Source organism: Equus przewalskii, chromosome X (genome assembly GCF_037783145.1).
Source record: "Equus przewalskii isolate Varuska chromosome X, EquPr2, whole genome shotgun sequence".
In the NCBI taxonomy this organism is placed as follows: Eukaryota; Metazoa; Chordata; class Mammalia; order Perissodactyla; family Equidae; genus Equus; species Equus przewalskii.
In genome coordinates, this window is record NC_091863.1 from 63,004,336 (window position 1) to 63,031,803 (window position 27,468).

A 27,468-nucleotide genomic window follows, 5' to 3' on the forward strand; every position below is an offset into this window, starting at 1 on the left:
AGAAGTGTTTTCTTTTTACCTTTTCTTTCTTTTCCTTTCCTCTCTTTTCCTTTTTCCTTCCTTGTCTCCCTCTTTCCTTCCCTTTCTTCATTCTTTCCTTCATTTTTATTTTTTCTATACTTGACTTTCAGCAAAAAGTGAAAACAAACTCAAACCATATCAGGACAATAATGCTGATTGACATAAAGCAACTTCTAATGTACTAGAACTGATATCCTATAGCTTCTATACCTCAGTATCTGGGGCTAAATTTTGAAAATTTGTAAGTTTAAAGATAACTTCAGTTTCCACAAGATGCTTACTTAAATAGAGCAAAATTCAATTAATCTACTTACTAAAGCAGGGTGAAAACAATTAATTTCTTATAATGATAAAAGAATAAATAGGCCTTGTGGAAAAGGTAGGTACATTTTTTACTGAGTAATGCTTATCAATTTTTTTTTCCACTAAAGTACACCTAAAGGCAGAGGGAAGTAAATAACTTTTCTGGAAGTTCTGACAGCTTAACTTGAAGCAGACTGCTATTAGCATAAATGTCTTTGAATTCCAGTATCTTTTCTTTAAAATTTATGGAAATTTTCATTCTAATCCATATTACTGAAAAAATTAAATTTTCAAATAAGGAAGATTTTTCATATTTATATCACTGTTTCAGAGATCTCTAGCATAGCACTGCATAGCCAGGTTTCTTTAAAGAAAAAATACAATTTCTTCCATTTGAGGTGCACAACACTTTTGCTTTCAACAGGGTTAATGAATCACTTGTCCAGGATGTAATAAAAAAGGATTCTGTTATGGGTAGGAAATTAGATTCTATCAGCTTTAAAAACTACAGATTCTCAGATTCCACCCCAGCCTACCAAATTAATATTTCTATAAACTATGATCTGGAGATCTCTATTTTAAACAAGATTCCCAGGTGATTCTGATGTTTGTCCAGGTTTGAGAACCACTGTACTAGATAACTTCTAAGCTTCCTTCCAAATCTATCATGGTATGATTTTATACAGATTCTCAATAACAAATCTGAAATAGATAAGTGATCAGAATTTCCAGCCCCCATGGGTTATGATTAATTGAAGTTTCAACATACAAAATGGTCTTTATGAAGTCATTTTATAGTTTTAAAGACTTTTAAACTTTAATAATAGGATGCAGGCATAACAGAAACAATCTGAAAATGACATTTAAAGGCAAATTGAATTTTCTTTTTGCAGCTGATACAGATCTCAGTTGTGTGACTACAGAACATTGTTTATTACCACTTATCAGCAGATAGGAAATAAAAATTTTATTTGGTAAATTGTCTAATGTGGTTTACCTAACACTTTAATCAATTAGATTTTTTAATTATTTACTTTTTTATCATAGCTATAACAAACATTACTTGTTACTGATGTTTAAAGTGTACAAGAACTTCTTAAGTTTCTTAACTATGATTTTGTCTATGTTCTCTCAGATCTTTATTTTGGATTCTAATGTAGATAGTTTTTTCTATGGGAGATTCTACTGGCATTAAAGGAAACAGTACATTAGAGAGAGCTGAATTTTAAAGATTTTGTTTTTCCTTTTTCTCCCCAAAGCCCACCGGTACATATTGTATATTTTTAGTTGTGAGGCCTTCTAGTTGTGGCATGTGGGATGCCACCTCAGCATAGCCTGATGAGCAGTGCCATGTCCACGCTCAGGATTCGAACCAGTGAAACCCTGGGCCACCGAGGATGGAGCATGCGAACTTAACCACTTGGCCACGGAGCCAGCCCCCAGGGAGCTGAATTTTAGAGATCTGAGTATAGAATTTTGAATGTGGATAGCACATGGATGCAAAATCTGTCGTTAATCTTTTACATTAAGTGTCTTTGAAATAACTGGTTTGGTTATTTCTTGGTCTAATATCAAGTATCAAAGGGTCACAATCATTTTGATTTCTGATTTTTATGATTTTTGGGCTATAATTTTTAAAATACTGAGCTGAATTTAACTTTTCTTTCTTTCTCTTAGGAAACCCCTTAAGAAAACAATACTTGACCTCTGCTTCAGTTATCTGGATTACTGTTGTAGCAGATGTTTTGTTGATTATTTCTTAGCATGGCTCATTACGACTGATTGGTTCTGCCCGAGATTAAACTGACCGTGGTACAAAGTTATTTCCTCATGTTAATAAATTACTAATTATAGGCTACTTTGTTCCTTAGCTGTTGCATGGGCATGTCTTAACTTTCAAGGGGGATAATACAAAGTGGTTTTGTAGTAGCAAAGAGACATCAGGCTCAACTCCAAAGACCACAAGGATAAGTGGAAATTTATAGCCAAGGAGCATGTTGGGGGACAGTGAATGAAAAATTATACATAGAAAACATCTGGTGTATGGGGGGATTCTGGCTACTCTGACCTAACAGGATTCTTGCTGAAAGCAAGTCAGGGTGATCAGACACCCTGGGGGGTGGTGGAGGAAGAGGAACCTCATCAGATATCAAGAATGATCAGATATCGAGGGTGGGGGATTTTGACTACACTGACTTAGCAAGGTTCTTGCTGAAATTGGACAATGTAGAGATAAACAAAGAAAGCCCCCAAATCAGGGCCTCATTAAGAAGATAGTTTGGAGAAACTTGTCTAAAGTTTGTTAAGGAGACACTTTTTGTCAGTCTCCTGTCTTGTTCAAGGAAAGAAGAGACATTACTTTTTCCTTTGAACAATATACATCTATTTCTTGTTTGGTTGCCTTTTGTTCGTTAAGGATGACTTGAACCATCTTTTGGGACTTGGTAGTAGAGGATACTTGCTGGATGATGTGAGCAGTCAAGCATTTAATACATGGAATTACTATGAAAATAAAATAAAAACAAACACTAACGGTGGGAAACACAATTTCTCAGTCCAGAGGGTAGCCAACTGAGAAGATTTCTAGACTTCAGCTCAAAGCATACATAGATGGTGGACTGAGGATAGTGAAATAAGGATTGTGGCAATCTGAAAAATTTCCTGGCTTGGAGTGTGACCGTCTTTGGTGATAGCATTAGGTTTTCTGGTGAATTTTCTCAATGGAAAACACAGTAGCAGGCACAAAGTTTGCCCATGCATGATCTTTGTGATTTCTTTGAAATGTATGTCATGTTATCCAGCTTTGATTTGCAGGGCTTTGAGAAAAAGGCAATTTTAGTTCTCAGTGATGCCAAGTCAGGTGGGTGGGTGAGAAATTGAAAACATTAATTTGAAGATTTGTAGCCAGATACTCAAGGAAAGTAGACTTGAAAATCCATATGGGTACTATTGTTTTACACTGAAATAAAATTCCTCTTTTACAGTCAGTCCCCTTGATTCTTGTTTATGAAAAAGTCTGGCCTCATTAGATGTGGCCTGATTATTTGCATAAGTGCAACAAAAATGGTAATTGACCACATAGGCATTTTTGAGTTGCTTTGCTGGGATTTTTTTTAAGCAATCTCAGATCAAACTTTTAATAGCCTTTTGAGGCTAGGAAGTCAAACAAGGAACTCACTGCCATGTTTTGCCTGAAATACCTATAGATTTGGATGAATTCCTGTCTTCTCAATGTTCCCAAAGTATCCCAAGGTTCTTGGGCCTTCCAGGAAGTGACCTTTGTCACTCATTTGTAAGGCTAGGAACTCTATAAACCAGTTTCTCAAATGGGGCTTTGTAAGCACTGGCTCCATAAAGTCAACCTTAGTTCCTTAAAACTGCCTAGTCATATTTGAAAATAAGACATGTCAGTTAAAGCCTCAATTATGCAACCAATGGGTTATGCAATTGTGTCCTGCTATAAGGAGAACAGATTCTTTTTGAACTTATGCAAATAATGATGTTTCCATGAAAACAAGAATACTCAATAAGAGTTTCCAAATTCTAGAGGGATCAGGCAAGAAGAAAAGATAAATGTTTCACTTTTGTTTATAAGCATTTTTAGGAAAGCATTGGAGTAAAATGAAAAGTATCTGTGGATGACAAAATAAAGAACTTAAAATGGTCATGGTCAAAGATATGAGCATTCATTTGACAAGGGACTTTTATTATTTCTCTGACATACAGCAAGAAAAAATAACAAAATTATGACTGATAGCATGACACCAGGGAATATGGACAGCAAGGGGATTGATAAATTTCTAGGAACTCCATACAATTTACGAAATATCTATATTAATAATATTTATCCATACAAATGTAACATAAGGAAATTTAAGTTCCTCTTCTTACTTAACAATATTTTTATCCAATTTATTATTTCAGATAAACAATTATTTTTGAAATTTCTCTTTATGAGGTAAAGAAAAAATCTTCTGATTTTCCAGGGGCACTCTGGGAAGTTTCAAGGTCAGTTTGAGCACAATAATATTTCATTTTGCATTTGAATTTATGAGGCAAATTGTCAAAAATGTAAAGAAACTTTATCTCTTTTAAAAGCAAGAAGTCTCAGTTCTCTTAAACGATTAAGGACATGATATAAAGCACAGAAATTATCATGATAAGAGAAAGAATCTTGGTTTCCTAGGCAGATTTCTCAAAAGGTAAAGGAAAACCTTTTACAGTCTCTCATTAAAAGCTGGCCAATAATCCAAGAAAACTGTTGTTTTAACAAAGAGAAAACCAAATTCTAATTTTGCATCAGTGTACTTTCCATATTAAGGCTCATATTTTTTAAACTTATAAATCTGCTGAAATCTTAGCTTGACTGCATGAGATAGGATCTCTTTTCTGCAAACTTTTTTATAACTTTCTTATATCCATTCAATCTTTTGTCCTATGCTTTTCTTCTTTCTCATTCTGGAGTGAGTCAGGTTACTATAGGACAAAGTCACTCTCTTTTTCCCTTAAAAACATATCCCTCATACCATGTATATTTTTACTTATCAAAAACATATCCTACTTTCCTTGCATACTTTGCATACAAAGTTGTTTCTTATCACCCTCACTATTTCTAGTATTTTTAGTTACATATATGGATTACAGGTATTTTAGCAGTAATAACCTTTCTTTCACAAAGAAACCTAGGAAGTAGACAATTGTGACTTGTCTGTCACATACCAGGATTCCTTATGAGCAGAGTAAGAAATTTATGAATATACCATTTCACAATTTCTAGAGGCATACACTTCCTTACTGAATAATTTTCATATTTATTAACAAACCCAAATATATTTAGCTTCTCTATATCATATAAAGAAAAGATTCAAAAAGTATATAAATTTAAAGTTAGGTTCAGTAATTAGTGTTTCAGTAGTCTATATTGCTTGGAAATGGTCTGGACATTTAGTGAATACTTATTACTTAATTTAATTTAGCATAACTCAAAGGTTTCAAGTTACCAGAAAAATTTTGGATACTATTTTTAGGCAGACATATTATAACACCAAAAAAGGTGAGCCATCATCTCGATTTATTTTCCTAAGTATTTTTAACCTTATTTCACTAGTAAACCCAGGTATAATAAAAATGTACACTTACACATACTTGAAGCTGGTAACTCAGAAGACATAGCTGTTTTTGTTAATCCAACAATATTAAACTGTTCTTAAAATATTTACTCAAATTGCATAAACGTGGAAAACATTTGTGGTAGTTTGTGTATTTTGGGGGCTTTTAGTAAGATTTAATTTACATAAGTGCCTGCTTATCTCTAATCCACTTTGAATACAACTCCTTTTAGGGATTTTCTAAATTAATTTGGTAATACTATCCGGAGGGAGAATAATATCACATATACATAACACACATACATAAATATACATGCATAAATATACAAACACATGTAGAGATTGTATAGATTACATTGTAAAATTTTAAGACACTCTCATCTTTGATATTTTTATTCAAATTGTGCTTCTGAAAAAGTGGGACAGATTAAAGTTAACTACTCAATAGTGTAGCTTTTTGAGAATTAATATTTGTGGAGAAGACTTTTAAGATTTTTCTTTTGCCCTGATGTGTAATCTTATGGAAGCTATGGACTACATATTTTTTGGCTAAGGATACCTCTGGTGGCTATTTGGATGTCTCCAAGACCCATAAAGATTCAGTCCATTTCCATTAGACTTTTTCAGCCTTAGGTAGTTGATTTGGGGGGACCCTGTCTCCCTTGAGAACCTCCAATGGTGGAAAGAGGCCTGAAGTTCAAGTGATTGTTCTAAGCTGCAGTGGGAAGGTAAAAGCCTGGCAGAGGTGGACATACAAACAGAGAGATGTAAGAGGTAGGGGTTTGAAGGTCGACATATCAAAGGATTCAAGGGAAAAGAGAGAAGATCAGGGTGGTAAAAGGAGGAAAGAAGAGTGGAAGCAACAGGAAAGGAGATCTTAAGTTTCCCTTTTCTCCACATCCTCTCCAACATTTGTTATTTTTGTCTTGGTGGTTATAGCCATTCTAACGGGTGTAAGCTGATATCTTAGTGTAGTTTTGATTTGCATTTCCCTGATATTTGATGATGTTGAACATCTTTTCATGTGCCTATTGGTTATCTGTATATCTCCTTTGGGGAAATGTCTGTTCATATCCTCTGCCCATGTTAGATCCAGTTGCTTCTTTTTGTTGTTGTTCAGTTGTGTGAGTTCTTTGTATTATTATGGAGATTAACCCCTTGTTGGATATATGCTTTGCAAATATTTCCTCCAGATTGGTTGGTTGTCTTTTCATTTTGATCCTGGTTTCCTTCGCCTTGCAGAAGCTCTTCAGTCTGATGGCGTCCCACTGTTTATTTTTCCTTTTGTTTCCCTTGTCTGTGTAGACATGCTATTTGAAAAAATCTTTTTAAGACTAATGTAAAAGAGTGTACTGCCTATATTTTCTTCTGGAAGTTTAATGGTTTCACATCTTACCTTCAAGTCTTTGATCCATTTGAGTTTATTTTTCTGTATGACAAAAGACAATGGTTGACTTTCATTCTTTCGCATGTGGCTGTCCAGTTTTTCCAACACCATTTCTTGAAGAGACTTTCCTTTCTCCATTGTATGTTCTTAGCACCTTTGTTAAAGATTAGCTCTCCTTAGATGTGTGGTTTTATTTCTGGGCTTTCAATTCTGTTCCATTGTTCTGTGTGTCTGTTTTTGTGCCAGTACCATGCTGCTTTTATTACTATAGCTTTGTAGTATATTTTGAATTTAAGGATTGTGATGCCTCCAGCTTTGTTTTTTCTCAGGATTGCTTTAGCTATTCAGGGTCTTTTGTTGCCCCATATGAATTTTAGGATCCTTTGTTTTATTTCCGTGAAGAATGCCATTGGGATTCTGATTGAGATTGCATTGAATCAGTAGATTGCTTTAGGTAGTACGGACATTTTAAGTATGTTTATTCTTCCAATCCACGTGCATGGAATATCTTTCCATTTCTTTATGTCATCATCTATTTCTTTCGGTAATGTCTTATAGTTTTCATTATATAGGTCTTTCACCTCCTTGGCTAAATTTATCCCTAGATATTTTACTCTTTTTGTTGCAATTGTAAATGGGATTGTATTTTTGAGTTCTCCTTCTGTTAGTTCGTTGTTAGACTCTATAAGTGCAACTGACTTTTGTAGAGTTGATTTTGTACCCTGTAACTTTGCTGTAGTTGTTGATTATTTCCAGTAGTTTTCAGATGGATTCTTTAGGGTTTTCTATATTTAGAATAATGTCATCTGCAAAGAGTGAGAGTTTCACTTCTTCATTACCCATTTAGCTTCCTTTTATTTCTTTTTCTTGCTTAAGTGCTCCAGCCAAAACTTCCAATACTATGTTGAATAAGAGTGGTGAGAGTAAGCGTGCTCGTCTTGTTCATGTTCTCAGGTGGATGGATTTCAGGTTTTCCCCATTGAGTATGATGTTGGCTGTGGGTTTGTCATATATGGCCTTTATTATGTTGAGGTATTTTCCTTCTATACCGATTTTATTGAGAGTTTTTATCATGAATGGATGTTCGATCTTGTCAAAGGCTTTCTCTGTGTCTGTTGAGATGATTATCTGGGTTTTATTCCTCATTCTGTTAATGTGGTGTATCATATTGATTTGTTTGTAGATGTTGAACTATTCCTGTGTCCCTGGTGTAAATCCCACTTGATCATGGTGTGTGATCTTTTTAATGTATTTGGTTTGCCAATAATTTGTTGAGGACATTTGCATCTATGTTCATCAGTGATGTTGGCCTGTAATTTTCTTCCTTTGTGCTGTCATTGTCTGGCTTTGGTATCAGAGTGATGTTGGCATCATAGAATCCACTAGGACGTGTTCTATCTTCCTCTATTTTTTGGAATAGATTGAGAAAGAGTAGGTAGTAAATCTTCTTTGAATGTGTGGCAGAAGTCTTCAGACAAGCTGTCTGGTCCTGGACTTTTATTTTTTTCAAGGTTTTTGATTACTGTTTCAACCTCTTTGCTTGTGATTGTTCTATTCAGACTCTCTATTTCTTCTTGATTCACTTTTGGGAAATTGGAAGAGTCTAAGAATTTATCCATTTCTTCTAGATTGTCCAGTTTTTTGGCATATAGTTTTGCATAGTATTCTCTTATAATCTTCTGTATTTCTGTGGTATCCATAGTAATTTCTCCTTTTTCATTTCTAATTCTATTTGTTTGATCCTCCTCTCTTTTTTTCTTAGTGAGTGTGGCTAAGAGCTTGTCAATTTTATCTTCTCAAAGAACCAGCTCTTTGTTCCATTGATCCTTTCTAAGGTCTTTCTTGTTTCAATTTCTTTTATTTCTGCCCTAATTTTTATTATTTCTCTCTTTCTACTGACTTTGAGCTTTGTTTGTTCCTGTTTTTCTAATTCTGTTAGGTGTAGTTTGAGATTGCTTATTTGAGATTTCTCTTGTTTGTGAAGGTAGTCCTGTATTGCAATGAATTTCCCTCTTAGGACCACTTTTGCTGCATCTCATATGAATTGCTATAGTGTGTTTTCATTTTCATTTGTCTCCTGACATTTTTTATTTCTCCTTTAATTTCTTCAATGATTCATTGGTTGTTCAGTAGCACATTGTTTATTCTCCACATCTTTGTCTCTTTCGCAGCTTTTATCTTATAGTTGATTTCTAGCTTCATTGCATTATGGTCAGAAAGATGCTTGATGTTATTTCAATCTTCTTAAGTTTATTGATGCTTGCCCTCTTTCCCAATGTATGGTCTATCCTTGAGAATGTTCCACTTGCACTTGAGAAGAATGTGTATTCTGCTGGTTTTGGATGGACTGTTCTATATATATCTGTTATGTCCATCTGGTCTAGTTTTTTTTTAATTCCACTATTTCCCTGTTGACTTTCTGTATACATGATCTATCCCTTGATGTAAGCACAGTGTACAGGTCCCCTACTATTATTGTGTTGTTGTTAATATCTCCTTTAAGGTATGTTAATAGTTGTTTTATGTACTTTGGTGCTGCTGAGTTGGGTGCATATGTATTTCTGTGTGATGTCTTCTTGTTGGAGTGTCCCTTCCATCATTATATACTGCCCTTCTTTGTCACTCTTTACCTGTTTTATCTTGAAGTCTACTTTGTCTGATATAAGTATGGCAACACCTGCTTTCTTTTGTTTGCCATTCACTTGGAGTATCATTTTCCACCCATGCACTCTGAGTCTGTGTTTGTCTTTGGAGCTGTGCTTCCTGGAGGCAGCATATTGTTGGATCTTGTTTTTTAATCTATCCCACCATTCGGTGTCTTTTGATTCAAGAATTCAATCTATTTACATTTAGAGTGGTTATTGATATATGAGGGCTTAATGCTGCCATTTTATCACTCATTTTCTGGCTCTGCTGCATTTCCTTTGTTTCTCGTCTTGTGTATTTTGGACTACCCATTCTGTTAGGTACTTTTCGGTGATTGTTTTCATAGTCTTCTCCTTATTTATCATTTGTATTTCTGTTCTAATTATTTATTTAGTGGTTACCATGAAATTTGTAAAAAAATTCTTGTAGATGAGATAGTCCATTTTATGATAGCCTATTATTTTCTCAGACTAAGCCGATTCCATCCCTTTCCTCTACCCCTTCTTAGTTTATAATGTCACATCTTATTCCATCTTGTGTTGTGAGTTTCTAGTTAAAATGACAAGACTTTTTTTGGTGTTTTCCTTCTCTTTATCTTTAATGTTATAATTAAATTTTTGCTAACCTCTTCTGATGGAGAGCTGCAACTTTCAAATTTTGTCTACCTATTTATCTCTTTGCTCAGGGCTTTGTAACTGCTTTCTTTTTTTTCAGGTATTAGGGCCTTCTTGAACATTTCTTTTTTGTGGGGGTCTTGTGGTGATGAACTCCCTTACCTTTTGTTTATCTGGGAAAGCTTTTTATTTCTCCATAATATCTGAAGGATATTTTCACTGGATAGAGTATTCTTGCTTGTACATTTTTGTCTTTCAGAATTTTCAGTGTTTCATTCCACTGTCTCCTAGCCTGTAAGGTATCTGCTGAGAAATCCACTGAAAACCTGATAGGCATTCATTTGTAAGTTATTTTCTTCTTCCTTGCTGCCCTTAATTTTTTTCTTTGTCATTGACTTTTACCAGCTTTACTACTATATTCCTTGGAAAAGGTCTTTGTATATTGATATCGTTAGGAGACATATTGGCTTCTTTCACTTTTATTTCCAGTTTCTTCCCAAGGTTTGGGCAGTTCTCAGCTTTTATTCCTTTGAAGAAGCTTTCTGCTCCATTCTTATTCTCTTCTCACTCTTTAATACCTATAATCCTTATGGTGCATTTCCTCATTGAGTCAGACATTTCTCAGAGAATTTCTTCATTTCTTTTTAATCTTAGTTTTCTCTCCTCTTCCATCTGAAGCATTTCTATATTTCTGTCCTCAAAATTGCTGAGGTATTCCTCCATAATATCAGCTCTATTGTTCAGGGAGTCCTTATTTTTCTTAATCACATCTACTGTGTTTCATCTCCAATATTCTGATTGGTTCTTCCTTATAGCTTCAATCTCTTTTGTGAAGAAGTTCCTGATTTCATTGAACTATCTGTATTTTCTTGTAAATCATTGAAATTTTTTATGATAGCTCTTTTGAATTATCAGTTATTTAGATTATAGGTTTCTGTGTCTTTGGGATTAATTTTTGCATACTTGTTTTCATTCTGGTCTGAAGATTTAATATATTTTTTCATATTACTGGATGGCATGTATTTATGCCTCAACATAGTGGTAATATGTAGTTGCAGCTTCAACCTGCTGCCACTGGGAAGCAGTCAAGAGCTGCGTATTCTGAGCCTGGAGTAGTCTGTGGCTTGGCTCACAGCTGCTGCTTTTCTGGATCAGCTCATCTGGGGCACAGGATGGGTGGAGGGGTGCTTTCTTTTGCCTGCATGATCTCTGGGACTTCTCACTCTGCCCTTTTTGTGTGCTCTCCTGGGGCACTAGCTTGCTGACACCTCCATGATAGCTAGTTACCTATGTATGGGTCTTTCCCTAAGTCTATGAGGGACCTCAGAGAGTGATAGTGTTCCCACTGAGGGCCTCCCCTTCCCCACTTTCCTCTCTGAGCTGTGCGCAGTCCCAACGTCAAATTCAGGACATAGAGGAGATTTTGTTACCTCTTTTCACTTCATCCTTGGGTCACGCACCTCTGCTTTCAGAAATGGGGCTCTCAGATGTCTTTTGTGTTGTGTGGATATCCTCTATTTGTATATAAATGTCTTTTTCATTGTATCTTACAGGGGAGAGTTTAAGGGGAGAGTAGTCTCTGCTGTGATGGTCAGTAATTAGCACCTTTTATTCCTCAGATATGATTAATGTTTCTCCATGCTCCAGGCCACCTTTCAAAGTAAAACCCCACGGAGCTCCTCCCTGTAGGAACTTTTCCAGATAAATGTGTCTATTTTTAATTTTTTGAGGAACCTCCATAGTGTTTTCCATAGTGGCTTTATCAGTTTATATTTCCACTAACAGCATGCAAACGTTCCTTTTTCTCCATATCCTCACTAATACTTGTTATCTCTTAACTTTTTGGTGATAGTCATTCTAACAGATGTGAGGTAATATTTTATTGTTATTTTGAGTTTCATTTCCCAGTTTATTAATGATGTTGAGCATCTTCTTATGTACCTCTTGGTCATTGTACATTTCTTTAGAAAAATGTCTATTCATGACCTCTGCCCATTTTATCATTAGATTATTATTATTTTGCTATTGAGTTGTATGAGTACTTTATATCTTTTTGGATTTTAACAAAATATTTTCAGTTATATAGTTTGAAAATATTTTCTCCCATTCTCTAGGTTACCTTTTCACTTTCTTGATTTGTTCATTGTTTCTGAAATTATATACAAAGGAAATGAAAACACTAACTTGAAAACATATATGCATGCCTATGTTTAGTGCTGCATTATTTAGAATAGTCAAGATATGGAAACAACATAAATGTTAATCAATGGATGAATGGATAATTTGATATGTATATCCCATGGAATATTATTCAATCATAAAAAATTAAATCTTGAGCCTGGCCCTGTGGCCGAGTGGTAAAGTTCTGCATGCTCTCCTTCTGTGGCCTGGGTTCATGGGTTCAGATCCTGCATGCAGACCTACTCAACTCACCAGCAATGCTACGGCAGTAGCCCACATTCAAAAGAGTAAAAATTGGCATAGATGTTAGCTCAGGGCTAATCTTCCTCAAGCTAAAAAAGAGGAGGGTTGGCCGTGAATGTTAGCCCAGGACAGATCTTCCTCTGCAAAAAAAATCGAGAAATCTTGTTTTTGCAACAACATTGATGGATCTTGAGGACATTATGCTAACTAAAATGAGCTAGAGGATCTTGGTTTTTTTTTTCTTTTATCCATACAGCTACTCTATGTCTTTTGATTGGATAATTTAATCCATTTACATTTAGAGTAATTATTGGCAGTTAAGAACTTACTTATGCCATCTTCTTCATTGTTTTATGGCTGTTTTGTATTTTCCTTGATCCTTTCTTCCCCATTTGTTGCCTTCCATTGTGAATTGATGATTTTCTGTGTTGGTAAGCTTTGATTCCTCCCTCTTTATATTTTTTTAATCTACTCTAGGATTTTGCTTTGTGGAAATTATGAGGCTTATGTAAACATCTCATATATATAACGATCTATTTTACACTAATTACCATTTAACTTCACTGACATACCAAAACTTTACCCTTTAACCTTCTTTTTATGTTTTTGATGTCACAATGTACATCTTTTTATAGTGTTTCCATTAACAAATCATTATAATTATAGCTATTTTTAATACTTTTGCCTTTTAATCTTTATATTAGACTTAAGGAAGTTAACACTCCATCATATTACAGAATTTGTGTATTCTGAATCTGAATATATGCTTACATTTACCTGTGTGTTTTATATTTTCAAGTGTTTTCATGTCACTAATATGTGTTCTTTCATTTCAGCTTGAAGAACTCCTTTGAAGTTTCCTTGGGAGGCAGGCTTAGTGGTGATGAATTCTGTCAGCTTTTGTTCATTAAGGAAAGTCTTTATCTCATCTTCATTTGTGAAGGACAACTTTGCTGGGTGTAGTATTCTTTGTTGGCAATTTCTTTCTTTCAGAACTTTGAATATATATTCCATGCTTTCTTATCCTTAAAAGGACTCTGCTGAGAAATCCTCTGCCAGCTTTATCGGGGTTTCTTTGAATGAGATAATACTTTTCTTGCAGATTTTAAAATTCTCTCTGTCTTTGATTTTAGAAAGTTTTATTATAATGTGCCTTGGAAAACATTGTTTTGGATTGAAATTTTGTTTTGACCTAATAGCTTTGTGTACTTGTGTTTCCAAGTCTTTCCCCAGTTTTGAGAAGTTGTCAACAATTATTTCTTTAAATAATATTTTGACACTTTTCCTCTCTCTTCCTTCTGTGACTCTGATGATGAGTATATGTTTTCTTTTGATGGACTTCCCATGCATCTCATAGGTTTTCTTTGTTCCTTTTCTTTTCTTTTTTTTCCTGGTCTTCTGATTGGATAACTTCAATTGATGTCTTCTTGCTTACTGATTCGGTCTTCTGCTTGTTCAAGTGTGCTGTTGAAGGTTTTTATTGAATACTTCAGTTCTACATTGTATTCTTTAGCTCCAACATTTTTTAGTTTTTTTTTTATGTTTTCTTTTTGTTGAACTTCTCATTTTGTTCTTTTATTGTTTTCCTGATACCTTTATGTTGTTTATGTGTGCTCTCTTATGGCTTTCTGAGCATCTTTAAAACAGTTATTTTGAATTCCTTGTCAGGCAATTCCTGGATTTCCATTTCTTTGGGGCCAGTTTACTGGAGGTTTACTGTATTAGTAGAGTCATGCTTCCCTGATTCTTTGTGATCCCTGTGACCCTGCATAGGTATCTGTGCCTTTCAACAAGCAGTCACCTCTTCCAGACTTTATGAACTGGTTTCAGCAAGGGAATACTTTGCCTGTGGGTAGGGGCACTCTGGAGAGTGCTGTGACCCTGCATCTAGTAGTGCAGCATGTCAAATGTAAAGGTATGTTTTGGCACCAGTTCTGGGTGTGTGTGATGTCTTTCAGATCAGGCTGCTGGGGTCCACAGCATTGACATCTGTGTAGTCCTTGGTGAGAAGTTCAGCGGGTCTCCAGTGTCATCAAGGGCTGTTGGGATCCTCAGAGGGTGCTTCTTGGCCCAGTGGCTACAGACCATGGCAGACAGCATTGGTGGCCAGAGCTAACAATGTGCACACACCTGGTTGTGGGGGACAGCTGCAGGTGCCTATGTTGTCTCTGCATCAGAGGTCAGTTGCAGACATACACGTATTTGTGAGGCTCAAGACAGGCAGCAAGGGCTGGGGCCAACTGTAGACTCACTGGCAGCTGTGGGTGCCCTGGCTTTGTTGTACTCTCTCGTGCTACCCAGACTCCTTCTGGTTGTGTGCACTGAAATGGGGCCAGTGATAGGGGTTGTGCTGAGGATACACAAGGTGCACAGATGGAGGGGCTAGCTGCAAGTGAGCATGATGGTGCAGGCAGTGACAGAAGACAGGGCCTGACCTGGGACCTTAAGGAGCTTCAGCGTCCCTTGCTGTTGATGTACTCATCTGTGTCTGCACAGTCTCCCTCCAGGCATGCACACTGCAGTGGAAGCTGGGGATAGATGTCAGACCTGGGGTGTGCAAGTGCACAGCTAGAGGGGCTAGTCCCAAGTGTGTGCACAGTAGTGGGGGTCAGCTGCAAATTCTAGGCTGGCATCTTGTATTCCCACAGCTGAAGAGGTCTGAGTCAGTTGTCATTTCAATTCCTTGGCTCCAGTGGGGGCAGAAGGGTGGAGGAAGCAAGAAGGGCCTTGGGTGACTGGCATCAGTTAATGTGAATATCCCTGGGGGGAAATCTGGTGTAATATGCAGGGGGTCTGCAGCAGCTGAGTTGGAGGTTTCTTTCAGCAGGGGTAAAATGTGCTGGGTTTGTTTGCATAGCAGGTCACTGTGAACCATGATTTCTCTCCCTGCATGGCTGCTATTGATATCCTCTGCTTTTCTTCCTTGTTCCTAGCCATCTTTGTGTGTCTCTGCTTTGCTGTTCTGGGTGGAGTGAACCCAAAGTGGGGCCTTCATGTGGTGCCCTACAAGGCCAGGGAAGCTGATCATTCACCTCACTCTTACTTTCCTGGAGAGGAGAACTCTTTCTATCTGGGAAGTTCCCTCTTGATACTGAGCAGTGCTGGCTTAAGGGGTGGAATGATGCAGGTAAAATTAAGCTGTCTTCCTTTACTTCTTGTGTGGTTATTCACAGAATTTTTGTTTCACAGTTTTGATAAAGAAAATCTTAAGTGGACGCTAGAGTTCTCCCAGAGCTTTTCTTGTTTGCAGATAGCTGTTTAATTGTTGAATTTTGTTGGGGGTGGAGGTTGGGTTCCTCTAGTTTGCCACTTTGGTCTCATTTATTGTGTTAATGTGGTGTATTACATTGTTTGATTTTTATAAGTTGAACCATCCTTGTATTTCAGGAATAAATCCCACTTGGTCACAGTGTATAATCTTTTTAATGTGCTGTGGAGTTCACTGTGCTAGTATTTTGTGGAGGATTTTTACATTATCCATCAGGGATATGAATCTGTAGTTTTCTTTTCCAGTATCTTTGCCTGGCTTTGGTATTAGGGTTATGTTGGCTTCATAGAATGAGTTTGGAAGGGTTCTCTCCTCTTTTTTGGGAAGAGTTTGAGGAGGATTGATATTATTTTTTTTCTTTAAATGTTTGGTTAAATTCTCCAGTGAAGCCGTCTGGTCCTGGGCTTTTCCTTGTTGGAAGGTTTTTGGTTATTGATTCAATGTATTTTGCAGTTATATGTCTGTTCAGATTTTTTATTTCTTCATGATTCAACCTTGGTAGGTGTGTATTTCTAGGAATATGTCCATTTCATCTAAGTTATTTAGTTTGTTGGTATACAATTGTTCATAATACTCTCTTATATTCCTTTTATTTTTGTAAAATTGGTAGAAATGTCCCATCTTCATTTGTGATTCCAGTTATTTGAGTCTTTTCTTTTTTTTCTTAGTCAGTATAGCTAAAATTTTCTTTTTACTAATCAGCCTGGCCTCATAGCTTAAAGTCTCCTCAGGCATTTTCTTGGCATGCATTTTCCTTGAGCCTGTTCATGGGCTTTTTTTCCCAATTCCCTTGTATACACAGTTGTTTTTAAACGCTTTAATTTCCCTAAGAGTCTAGACCCTGCTTCTTCTCAAGGCATTCTCTGCAGGTATAAAGTTCTCCCATAGTTTTCACATGCCAATGTACCCTCCATTGCCTGTAGTGTCCTCCATCCTCATATCCAAAGTATGCCACCATTCCCATCAACACTCCAAGTCAGATTAGACAAAATCCAATCCCTCATGAATCCTCAAGGAAAGACAGAATATTGTAAGCAAGTCTCTTTCCATTCTCTCCTAATAGAGGGACAAAGAATTGAGTGGCTCCTTCTCTCCATGCCATGGCATGCTTTAGAGAGTGTGGGGCAAAGGCAAGCAAAAATACTCAAAGTTTCCTGCAACTTTGAGTATGCCTTTTTCTTCATTGGTCTTTCACTTTGTTGCTATAGATTCTTGACTGATTTCCAGAGCTCTCAGAAAGCTATTTTGATCAGTCTGCTGTTGTATAGTTGATATTTTTATGGAGATACAAGGGTCTGGAGCTTCTTAATCTGCCATCTTGCTCACTTTGTACTTTTTGATTAGATGCGAGATACTGTGATTTTTATCCTTGTGGATGCTCAATATTTTGTGTTCTTGTATTACTGAGCTTTCTTTAAGATATAGTTAAACAACTTTTAAACTGCTCCATGTTTTTTCAAAATTTATTAGGTGGAAACAAAGCCATCTTTTTTTCTAGTACTAAGCATTTTCCACTACAGAGACAAAACTCTCCTGAATACTACATCAAATGCTCCCAAATAATGAAGTTTTTTACTCTGCCTGGTGAGAATGCGTAGTATTTCTGACCCTGTTTGAATGCTAGGCATTGCTACCTGCAATACTCTAATTTAGTTCTGTCCTCAGTCTTGTGTAGTTTCTTCACATTCATGTGTTGATTATTGCTCTCCTGAATATTTGATCAGGACCCTCTGTAGATCTCTTAAATTTCTCTCTTTGTGTGGTTATCTCCTCTTTAGTACTTTGTTCTGTGCTTGCTCATCACTTTGGTCTTGCCTGATTTTCAGCTCTATGTCTTTAACTCAATGAGTTCATCAAACTCCTTCTCAGTTTTCATTCTTGCATCATGACCTGGAAACTCAAGGAAGTAAGCTGAGACAATTTTTAAATTTATTTTATTTGTTTCAAGTTTATCAGAGGTCACTATCCTTTGTTGCCTGATGCCGAATGTCTTGGAAAGCATTGTTTCATATATTTCTGTCTTTTATCTTTTATGTGTTTCTCATTGGGACAGACATGTGTTGCCTAGTACTAAGTCACTGCTAGAAGTAGAAGTTCTCATTTAGATTTTACTTAATCTTAGGTAGTACATTTTCAAATTTATGTTTACACAAATATATTAAAGAGATCAGCTATGGTATATGTACTGAGAATCTAACAAGTGCCCATATGTATGCTAGGATCGACTGGAGGTGGAGTGGTGGGAAGAGAAAATATGTGCTGCAAATGTCATGCTTTTAGTGAAACTTCCATCTAGTAAGAGCAAATGGAGAAAACATTTAAAGAACCATATAAAATAATTTGCATCAGGTTATAAATGAACAACGTGAATTCTAAATGCTATAGAAATTAAGAGGTGGGAAAGATCAATGTGAACTCTTGTGGTCAAGGGGTGGTTTCAGTGGAATGAGGGGGCTTTTCTTGGCCCTTGAACAATACACATACCTTGGAATAGTGAGGAGAATAGAAAATTAGGGCTGAATTTTGTTAATTGCCAATATTTAATGTGTAGTAGAAGAAATGTAGACTTTTAAGTTAGACAAATCTTGATTCAAATCTAAGCATCAGTATGTTTGTGTCATATTAGGAATATTATTTAACTTCTTTGTGTTTTAGTTTTCTAATATTTAAAATGATACAATTAAAGCTATCTTACAAGTGTTTTCTGAAGATTAAATGAGATAACTTTTGAAATAAAAGGCCTTACACATAGTAGACATTCATCAAACTTAGTTTCTCTTTTTCCATGAATACAAAATGTTAGTTCCATGAGCCCATGATTCATCTACAGAGAGTGTGACTTGGAATTTCCCTATAATATAGCAACTGATTCTAGTCATGCCCTGATTTTATCAAATTATAGTTACTTTATTTACTCATATAAAGAGTAAGTGTTTGATGAATGTGTACAAACTCAGTTTCTTGATTCTTTTTATAAAATATATTGGGCATCTCTGAATATCTTGTTCAGTGCAGTGATATGTACCATCATTTTACAATTTTAATTAGGCTCTTTTCAAATCTGAATTTGTTATGGTCTGCCTTTGGTATGTCAGTATTTCCCCCATAGATAGGCAAAATTACACAGTGTAATTACAAGAATGCAATAAAAGTATTCCCCACCCCCCCAATTGCTGTCTTATATATCTGTTGCTAGTCTTATTTAATTTAAAGTGTTGCTCTCAACCAAAGAAACTTCTGGATGATATAAGCAGATTCCTCTGCTACAGAAACACACTTTCCTATCCTCCAGAGCCAGACCAAGTCCTATACGTCCTTCAATTCTCACCATCTATTCCCAAATATTTGGCCCAAGTTGAGCTCTCTCTTATCTTCATTTGACGTCTCCATTAAATCAATTAGTTCTCGATTAGACCATCTATTTTCTGACGGAAGTTATCCAATGTGTATAAATTCAGTCTCTTCAATTACAGTGTTAGTTTCTCTCCTCTTTTCTTCCATGGCACATTTGTTCCAAATGCAGGGTCAGGAGATGAAGATGGAGTTTTCTTTGCCATATGAGACCAAACAAAATATTACACATACATAAAGACACATATATGCACATGCACATAACAAATAAATCTATAAATACATTTATATGTACATACATGTGTGAATATATATTTAATGTTTCTTCCCAACATCAACAAGACAAGGATGCATGAAGTTTTCCACTTTTTTAGCAAAATCTTTCTTCAGGCTAACTTATGAATTATTTTCCAGTTAAATATACAATGAATGACCATTTTTACTGCATTAATACCACATTTATTCTTTAATAAATAATGACCTAGTAAAATGGGAGATGTGGAGAGAGGGTAGCCATAAGTTTCTAGATAAGATTTCCTGAAGCAGATTTGTTGAAAAACCATTCACTGAAGAAATAATTTATCCAAGGAGTAATCCAGGTAATTTAATAAGTTTTCTTATATATATTTTAGAAATTGTTTCTTTTTTATTATTTAAGACATGCATAGAATTTATGAAGGTTGGTTTGAAAAAGGCCTGTGGGACACCAAAAATCCAGAATTCTGAGGCCTTCAGACTTTCTGCTTCTTTATTTCTGTTCTCCCTGCCCTTGGTCAATTAAAACTTTGAAGACTTATTCAAACACTGTTAAAACTATTTCATCTAGTATGAATTGTTGTACTATTGTAAATGATTAAGAGGAAATTTTTTAAATGAATAAATTTAGTAAATTAGTTCTTGGTGATTATATTTCTTTTTCTAAACATTTTTTCCAGTTTTATTGAGGTATAATTGACATACAGCACTGTTATATCTAATGTGTAAAGCATAATGATTTTACATATATGTATATATATTGTGAAAGGATTACCATGATAATTTTAACATCTATCTTCTCATATGGATACAAAAAAATTTTAAAAAGATTTTTCTTCTTTTGATGAAAACTCTTCGGATCTACCCTCTTAATAACTTTCAAATATACCATACAGCAGTGCTAGTTATGGTCATCAGGTTGTATATTATGTCCTCAGTACTTATTTATCTTATAACTGAAAATTTGTATCTTTTGACCACTTTCGTTAAATTCCCCAAGCACCCATGCCATACCTCTTAACCACACATTTTATCTCTTTTTCAATGAGTGTGACTTCTTTTTTAGATTCCACATATAAGTAATATCATACAGCATTTCTCTTTCTCTGTCTGACTTATTTCACTTAGTGGAGTGCCTTCAAGGTCCATCCCTGTTAAAATGGCAGAATTTCCTTCTTTTCATGGCTGAATAATATTCCACCATTTATTTATCTGTTCTTTTGTTGATGGACACATAACTTGTTTCCATGTCTTAGCTATTATAGATAATGATGCTATGAAAATGGGCGTGCAGATATCTCTTTGACATAGTGTTTGCATTTCCTTCAGATACATTCCCAGAAGCATAATTTTAGGATCCTATGGTAGTTCTACTTTTAATATTTTGAAGAAACTCTGTACTGTTTTTTGTAGTAGATGTATCAATTTACAATCCCACAAATCGTGCATGAGGGTTCTCTTTCTCCACATCCTCACCAGCATTTATCTCCTGTTTTTTTTTTTTTTTTTATGATAGCCATTCTAACAGGCATGAGGCGATATCTCATTGTGGTTTTGATTTGCATTTCCTTAATGATTAGTGATTTTAAGCACCTTTTTGTGTACTTGTTGCCCATTTCTATCTCTTCTTTAGAAGAATGTCTCTTTAGGTCCTTTGCCCATTTTTAAATTGGATTATTTGTGGGTTTTTTTTTTTTGTTATTGAGTTGTATAAATTATTTATGCATTTTGGATATTTACCCCTTATCAGATATATGATTTGCAAATATTTTCTCCGATTCTGTAGGTTGTCTTTTCATTTTGTTGATCATTTTTTTTGCTATGTAGAAACTCTTTAGTTTGGTATAGTTGCACTTGTTTATTTTTTATTTTGTTACTTGTGTTTTAGGCATCATACCTAAAATTTATTGCCAAGACCCATGTCAAGGAGGTTTATCCTATATTTTCTTCTAGTTTTATGGTTTCTTGTCTTACATTTAAGTGTTTAACCCATTTCAAGTTAACTTTTGCGAATGGTGTAAAATAGGGATTTAGTTTTATTCTTTTACATATGAATATCCAATTTTGCCAATACCATTTATTGAAGAGACTGTCTTTTCTCCATTGAGTAGTCTTGGTCCCTTGTCAAATATTAATTGATTTTATATGCATGGATTTACTTCCGGGCTTTCAATATTGTTCCATTGGCCTATGTATCTGTTTTTATGCTAGTACCATACTTTTTTGATTACTAAAGCTTTAAAATATAGCTTGAACTTAGGAAGTGTGGTACTTTCTGCTTTGTTCTTCTTTCTCAAGATTGCTTTGGCCATTTGGGGTCTTTTGTGTTCCATGTGAATTGTAGGATTGTTTTTTCTACTTCTGCAAAAATGCCATTGGAATCTTGATAGAGATTGCATTGAATCTATAGATGTTTTGGGGTAGTATGGACATTTTAACAATATTAATTCTTCCAATCTGTGACAGGGAATACCTTTCCATTTATTTGTGTCTTCTTTGATTTATTTCATCAATGTCTAATAGTTTTCAGTGTAGTTTTCACATCCTTGGTTAAATTTATTCCTAAATATTTTATTGTTTTTGATGCTATTGTAAATAAAATCATTTTAAATTTATTTTTCAGATAATTCATTGTTAGTGTATAGAAGCACTACTGATTTTGTATGTTAATTTTGTATCCTGCTACTTTATTGAATGCATTGGTTAGATCTAACAGTTTTTTTGAGGAGTCGTTAGGATTTTCTCTATGTAAATCATGTCATTTGCAAATAGAGGCAATTTTACTTCTTCCTTTCCAATTCTGATGCCTTTATTACCTTTCCTGGCTGATTTCTCTAGCTAGGACTTCCAATATTGTGTTGAAAAGGAGTGGTGAGAGTGAGGACTCTTGTCTTGTTCCTGATCTTAGTGGAAAAGATTTCAACTTTTCACCATTGAGTATAATGTTAGCTGTGGGCTTGTCATATATGCCTTTAATTATGGTAAGGTACATTTCTTATATACCTAATTTAAGAGTTTTTATCATGAACAAATGTTGAATTTTGTCAAATGCTTTTTTGCATCTATTGGGATGATCATACGATTTTTATCTTTCACTCTATTAATGTGGAGTATCACATTTATGGATTTGCATATGTTGAACTATCCTTGCATCTCAGGGATAAATCCTACTTGATCATGTTGCATGATTCTGTTAATGTGCTGCTGAATCTGGGTTTCTAGTATTTTATTGAGAATTTTTGCCTCCATATTTATTAAGAATATTGGCCTATAGTTTTTTTCTCTTGTAGTACCTTTTTATGGCTTTGTTATCAAGGTAATGCTGGCTTTGTAAAATGAGTTGAGGAGTGTTCCTTTCTTTTTGATTTTTTGGAAAAGTTTGGGAAGGATTGACATTTATTCTTCTTTAAATGTTTGGTACAATTCACAAATGTTTGGTAAAGCCATCTAGTTCAGGGCTTTTCTTCACTGGGAAATATTTGATTACTGATTCAATGTCCTTACTAGTAATTGGTCTATTTTGTCCTGATTCAATCTTGGTAGATTGCATGTTTATAAGAATTTTTCAACTCTTCTAGGTTGTACAGTTTATTAGTATATAGTTGTTCAGAGCTTTTCATGATCCTCTGCATTTCTATAATATTATTTGTAATATCTCCTCTTTAATTTCTTTGTTTTTGTATATTCTTCTTATTGCATTAACATTGGATTATAACATTATATAGCTTTCAGATGTACATCATATTTTGAATTCTGTGTAGATTACATCATGTTCACCACCCAAAAACTAATTATAGTCCATCACCACACATGTGAGCCTAATCACCCCTTTTGTCCTCCGCTCTCCCCAGTTCTGCTATGGTAAGAACCAATCCAATCTCTGTTGCTATGTGTTTGTTTGTCATTGTTTTTATCTTCTACATATGAGTGATATTTGACTTTCTCCCTCTGACTTCTTTCACTTCACATAATACCCTCAACGCCCGTCCAAGTTGTCACAAGTGACAGGATTTCATCATTTCTTACGGCTGAGTAGTATTCCTTTGTGTATATATACCACATATTCTTTATCCATTCATCCCTTGATGGGCACCTAGGTTGCTTCCAAGTCTTGGCTCTTGTGAATAATGCTGCAATGAACATAGGGGTGCATATAACTTTATGCATTTGTGTTTTCAAGTTCTTTGAATAAATACCCAGCAGTGGAATAGCTGGATCATATGGTAGATCTATTTTTAATTTTCAGAGGATACTCAATAATGCTTTCTATAGTGGCTGCACCAGTCTGCACTCCCACCAGCAGTGTACGAGGGTTCCCTTCTCTCCACAGCCTTTCCAATACTTGTTGTTCCCTGTCTCGTCAGTTATAGCCATCTGACTGGAGTGAGGTGACATCTCATTGTAGTTTTGATTTGCTTTTCCATGATAGATGATGATGTTGAACATCTTTTCATGTGCCTGTTGGCCATCCATATATCTTCTTTGGAGAAATCTCTGTTCAGATATTTTGCCCATTTTTTAATTGGGTTGTTGGTTTTCCTGTGGTTGAGATGTATGAGTTCTTTGTATATTTTGAATATTAACCCCCTATCTGATATATGGTTTGCAAATATCTTCGCCCAATTGTTAGGTTGCCTTTTCGTTTTGTTGATGGTTTTCTTTGCTGTGCAGAAGCTTTTTAGTTTGATGTAGTCCCATTTGTTCATTTTTTCTTTTGTTGCCCTTTCCCAGTCAGACATAGTACTTGAAATTATGCTGCTCAGAGCGATGTCAAAGAGTGTACTGCCTATGTTTTATTCTAGAAGTTTCACGGTTTCAGGTCTGACATTCAATTCTTTGATCCATTATGAGTTGATTTTTGTGCATGGTGTAAGATAATCATCTACTTTCATTCTTTTACATGTGGTTGTTCAGTTTTCCAAACACTATTTATTGAAGAGACTTTCCTTTCTCCATTGTATGCTCTTGGCTCACTTGTTGAATATTAGCTGTCCCTAAATCTTTGGGTTTATTTCGGGGCTCCCTCTCCCATTCCATTGATCTGTGTCTGTGTTTTTGTGTTAGTACCATGCTGTTTCGGTTACTATGGCTTTGTAGTGTATTGTGAAACCAGGGAGTGTGATACCTCCAGCTTTGTTCTTTTTTCTCAGGAATCCTCTGGCTATTCGGGGTCTTTTGTTGTTCCATCTAAATTTTAGGATTCTTTGTTCTATTTCTGTGAAAAATGTTGTTGGATCTTTGATAGGGATTGCATTGAATCTATAGATTGCTTTAGGAAGTATGGACATTTTAACGATGTTAATTCTTCCAATCCAAGAGCATGGAATATCTTTCCATTTTTTTGTGTCTTCTTAATTTCCTTCAACAATGTTTTATAGTTTTCAGTGTACAGATCTCTCACCTCTTTGGTTAAATTTATTCCCGGGCATTTTATTCTTTTTGTTGCAATTGTAAATGGGATTGTATTCTTAATTTCTCTTTGTGCTACTTTGTTGTTAGTGTATAGAAATGCAACTGATTTTTGTATGTTGATTTTGTATCCTGCGACTTAACTGTATTCATTTATTATTTCTAAAAGTTTTTTTAGCAGATTCTTTAGAGTTTCTATATAAAATCATGTCACCTGGAAAGAGTGACAGTTTCACGTCTTCTTTTCCAATATGGGTCGCTTTTATTTCTTTTCCTTGACTGATTTCTCTGGCTAGGACTTCCAATACTATGTTAAATAAGAGTGGTGACAGTGGGTATCCTTGTCTGGTTCTTCTTCTTAGAGGGATAGCTGTCAATTTTTCTCCATCGACAATGATATTTGCTGTGGGTTTGTCATATATGGCCTTTATTATCTTGAGGTATTTTCCTTCTATACCCATTTTATTTAGAGTTTTTATTATAAATGGATGCTGTATCTTGTGAATTGCTTTCTCTGTATCTATTGAGATGATCATGTGATTTTAATTCTTCGTTTTGTTAATGTGGTGTATCACATTGACGTATTTTCAGATGTTGAACCATCCCTACATCCCTGGAATGAAATCCACTTGATCAAGATGTATGGCTTTTTTAATATGTTGTTGGATTCGATTTGCTAGTATTTTGTTGAGGATATTTGCATCAATATTCATCAGTGACATTGTCCTGTAATTTTCTTGTTTTGTATTATCCTTGTCTGTTTTTGGTATCAGGATAATATTGTCTTCGTAGAAGGAGTTAGGAAGCCTACTCTCTTCTTCAACTTTTTGAAAGATTTTGAGAAGGATAGGTAATAAGGCTTCTTTGAATGTTTGGTAGAATTCACCAGGGAGGCCATCTGGTCCTGGACTTTTATTTTTCGGAGATTTTTGATTGCTGTTTTGATCTCCTTACTGGTGCTTGGTCTATTCAAATTCTCTACTTCTTCTTGGTCCAGTTTTGATAGGTTGATGGTTCTAAGAATTTATCCATTACTTCTAGATTATCCAATTTGTTGGCGTATAGCTTTTCATAGTATTCGCTTATCTTTTGTGTTTATGGGTTGTCTGTTTTATTTTCCCTGCTTTCATTTCTGATTTTATTTACTTGAGCCTTCTCTCTTTTTTTTTTGGTGGGTCTCGCTAAAGGTTTGTCAATTTTGTTTATCTTTTCAAAGAACCAGCTGTTGGGTTCATCATTTTTTTCTATTTTTTTTTAGTCTCTATTTCATTTATTTCTGCTCTGATTTTTATTATTTCCTTCCTTCTGCTGATTGGGGCTTTGTTCTTCTTTTTCCAGTTCCTTTTGACTCACTGTTAGACTGTTTATTTGGGATTTTTCTTCTTTGTTGATGTAGGCCTGAATTGCTGTAAACTTCCCTCTTAGCACCACTTTTGCTGTATCCCACAGATTTTGGCATGAAGTATTTTCATTTTCATTTGCATCCAGGAATTTTTGATTTCTACTTTGATTTCCTCAATGACTCAATCGTTGTTCAGTAGCATTTTGTTTAATTTCCACATTTTTGTGGCTTTTCTGATTTTCTTCCTGTAGTTGATTTCTAGTTTCATAACTGTGGTCAGAAAAGATACATGGTATTATTTTGATCTTTTTAAATTTATTGAGAATTGTTTTGTGGCCTAATATGTGATCAATCCTGGGAATGTTTCACGTGCATTTGAAAAGAAGGTGTATTCTGTGGTTTTTGGATGGAATGTTCTATGTGTATCTACTAAGTCCATCTGGTCAAATGAGTTGTTTAAAGCCAGTGTTTCCTTATTGGTCTTCTGTTTGGATTATCTATCCATTGGTGTAAGGGGAGTGTTAAAGTTCCCTACTATTATTGTGTTACTGAGTAGTTCTCCTTTTATGTCTGTTAATAATTGCTTTGTATGTTTAGGTGCTCCTATGTTGGGTGCATAGATATTTACAAGTGTTATATCTTCTTGTTGGATTTCTCCCATTATCATTATGTAGTGCTCTTATTTGTCTCTTGTTACAATTTTTCTTTTAAAGTCTGTTTTGTCTGATATAAATATTGATATCCCCACTTTCTTTTTTTCTCACATTTTATGGAATATCTTTCTCCATCCTTTCACTTTCAATTTGTGAGTGTCTTTAGGTCTGAAGTGTGGTCTCCAGTATGAAGCATGTATATGGGTCTTGTTTTTTTATCCAGTTGGCCACCCTATGTCTTTTGATTGGAGCATTTATTCCATTGACATTTAAAGTAGCTGTTGGTAAATATGTTTTTATTGCCATTTTGTTACTTTTTGTTCTGGGTGTTTTAGTAGTTATTCTCTGTTCCTTTCTTTTCTCTTGCTCTTTCCTTTGTGGTTTGGTGATTTTCTTTAGTAACATGTTTGATTTCTTTTGTCTTATTTCTTTGCTTACTTATAGGTTTTTGGTTTGTGATTATATTGAGGATCCTATATAATATTCTATGTATATTGCAGTCTATATTGAGTTGATAGAGTCTTTAACTTGACCTCTTAACAAAGGCTCTAATTTTTCACTTCCCTCCTCCCATACTTTGTTTTTGAAATCATATTTAATCTCTTGTTTTTTGTGTTCCTATGCATTACCCGCTTATCATTGAAATAGGTAATTTTAGTAGTTTTGTCTTTTAAGCTTCATATTGTC

The 27,468-nt window shown here is 35.1% G+C and overlaps 1 protein-coding gene across 5 annotated transcripts in view; it reads left to right on the top strand.

Annotated features, from left to right (window-relative positions):
- Positions 1–27,468, top strand: part of LOC103563740 (transmembrane protein 182-like) — a 143,937-nt gene that overhangs the window by 65,406 nt on the left and 51,063 nt on the right. The gene's annotated exons all lie outside the window — the stretch shown is intronic.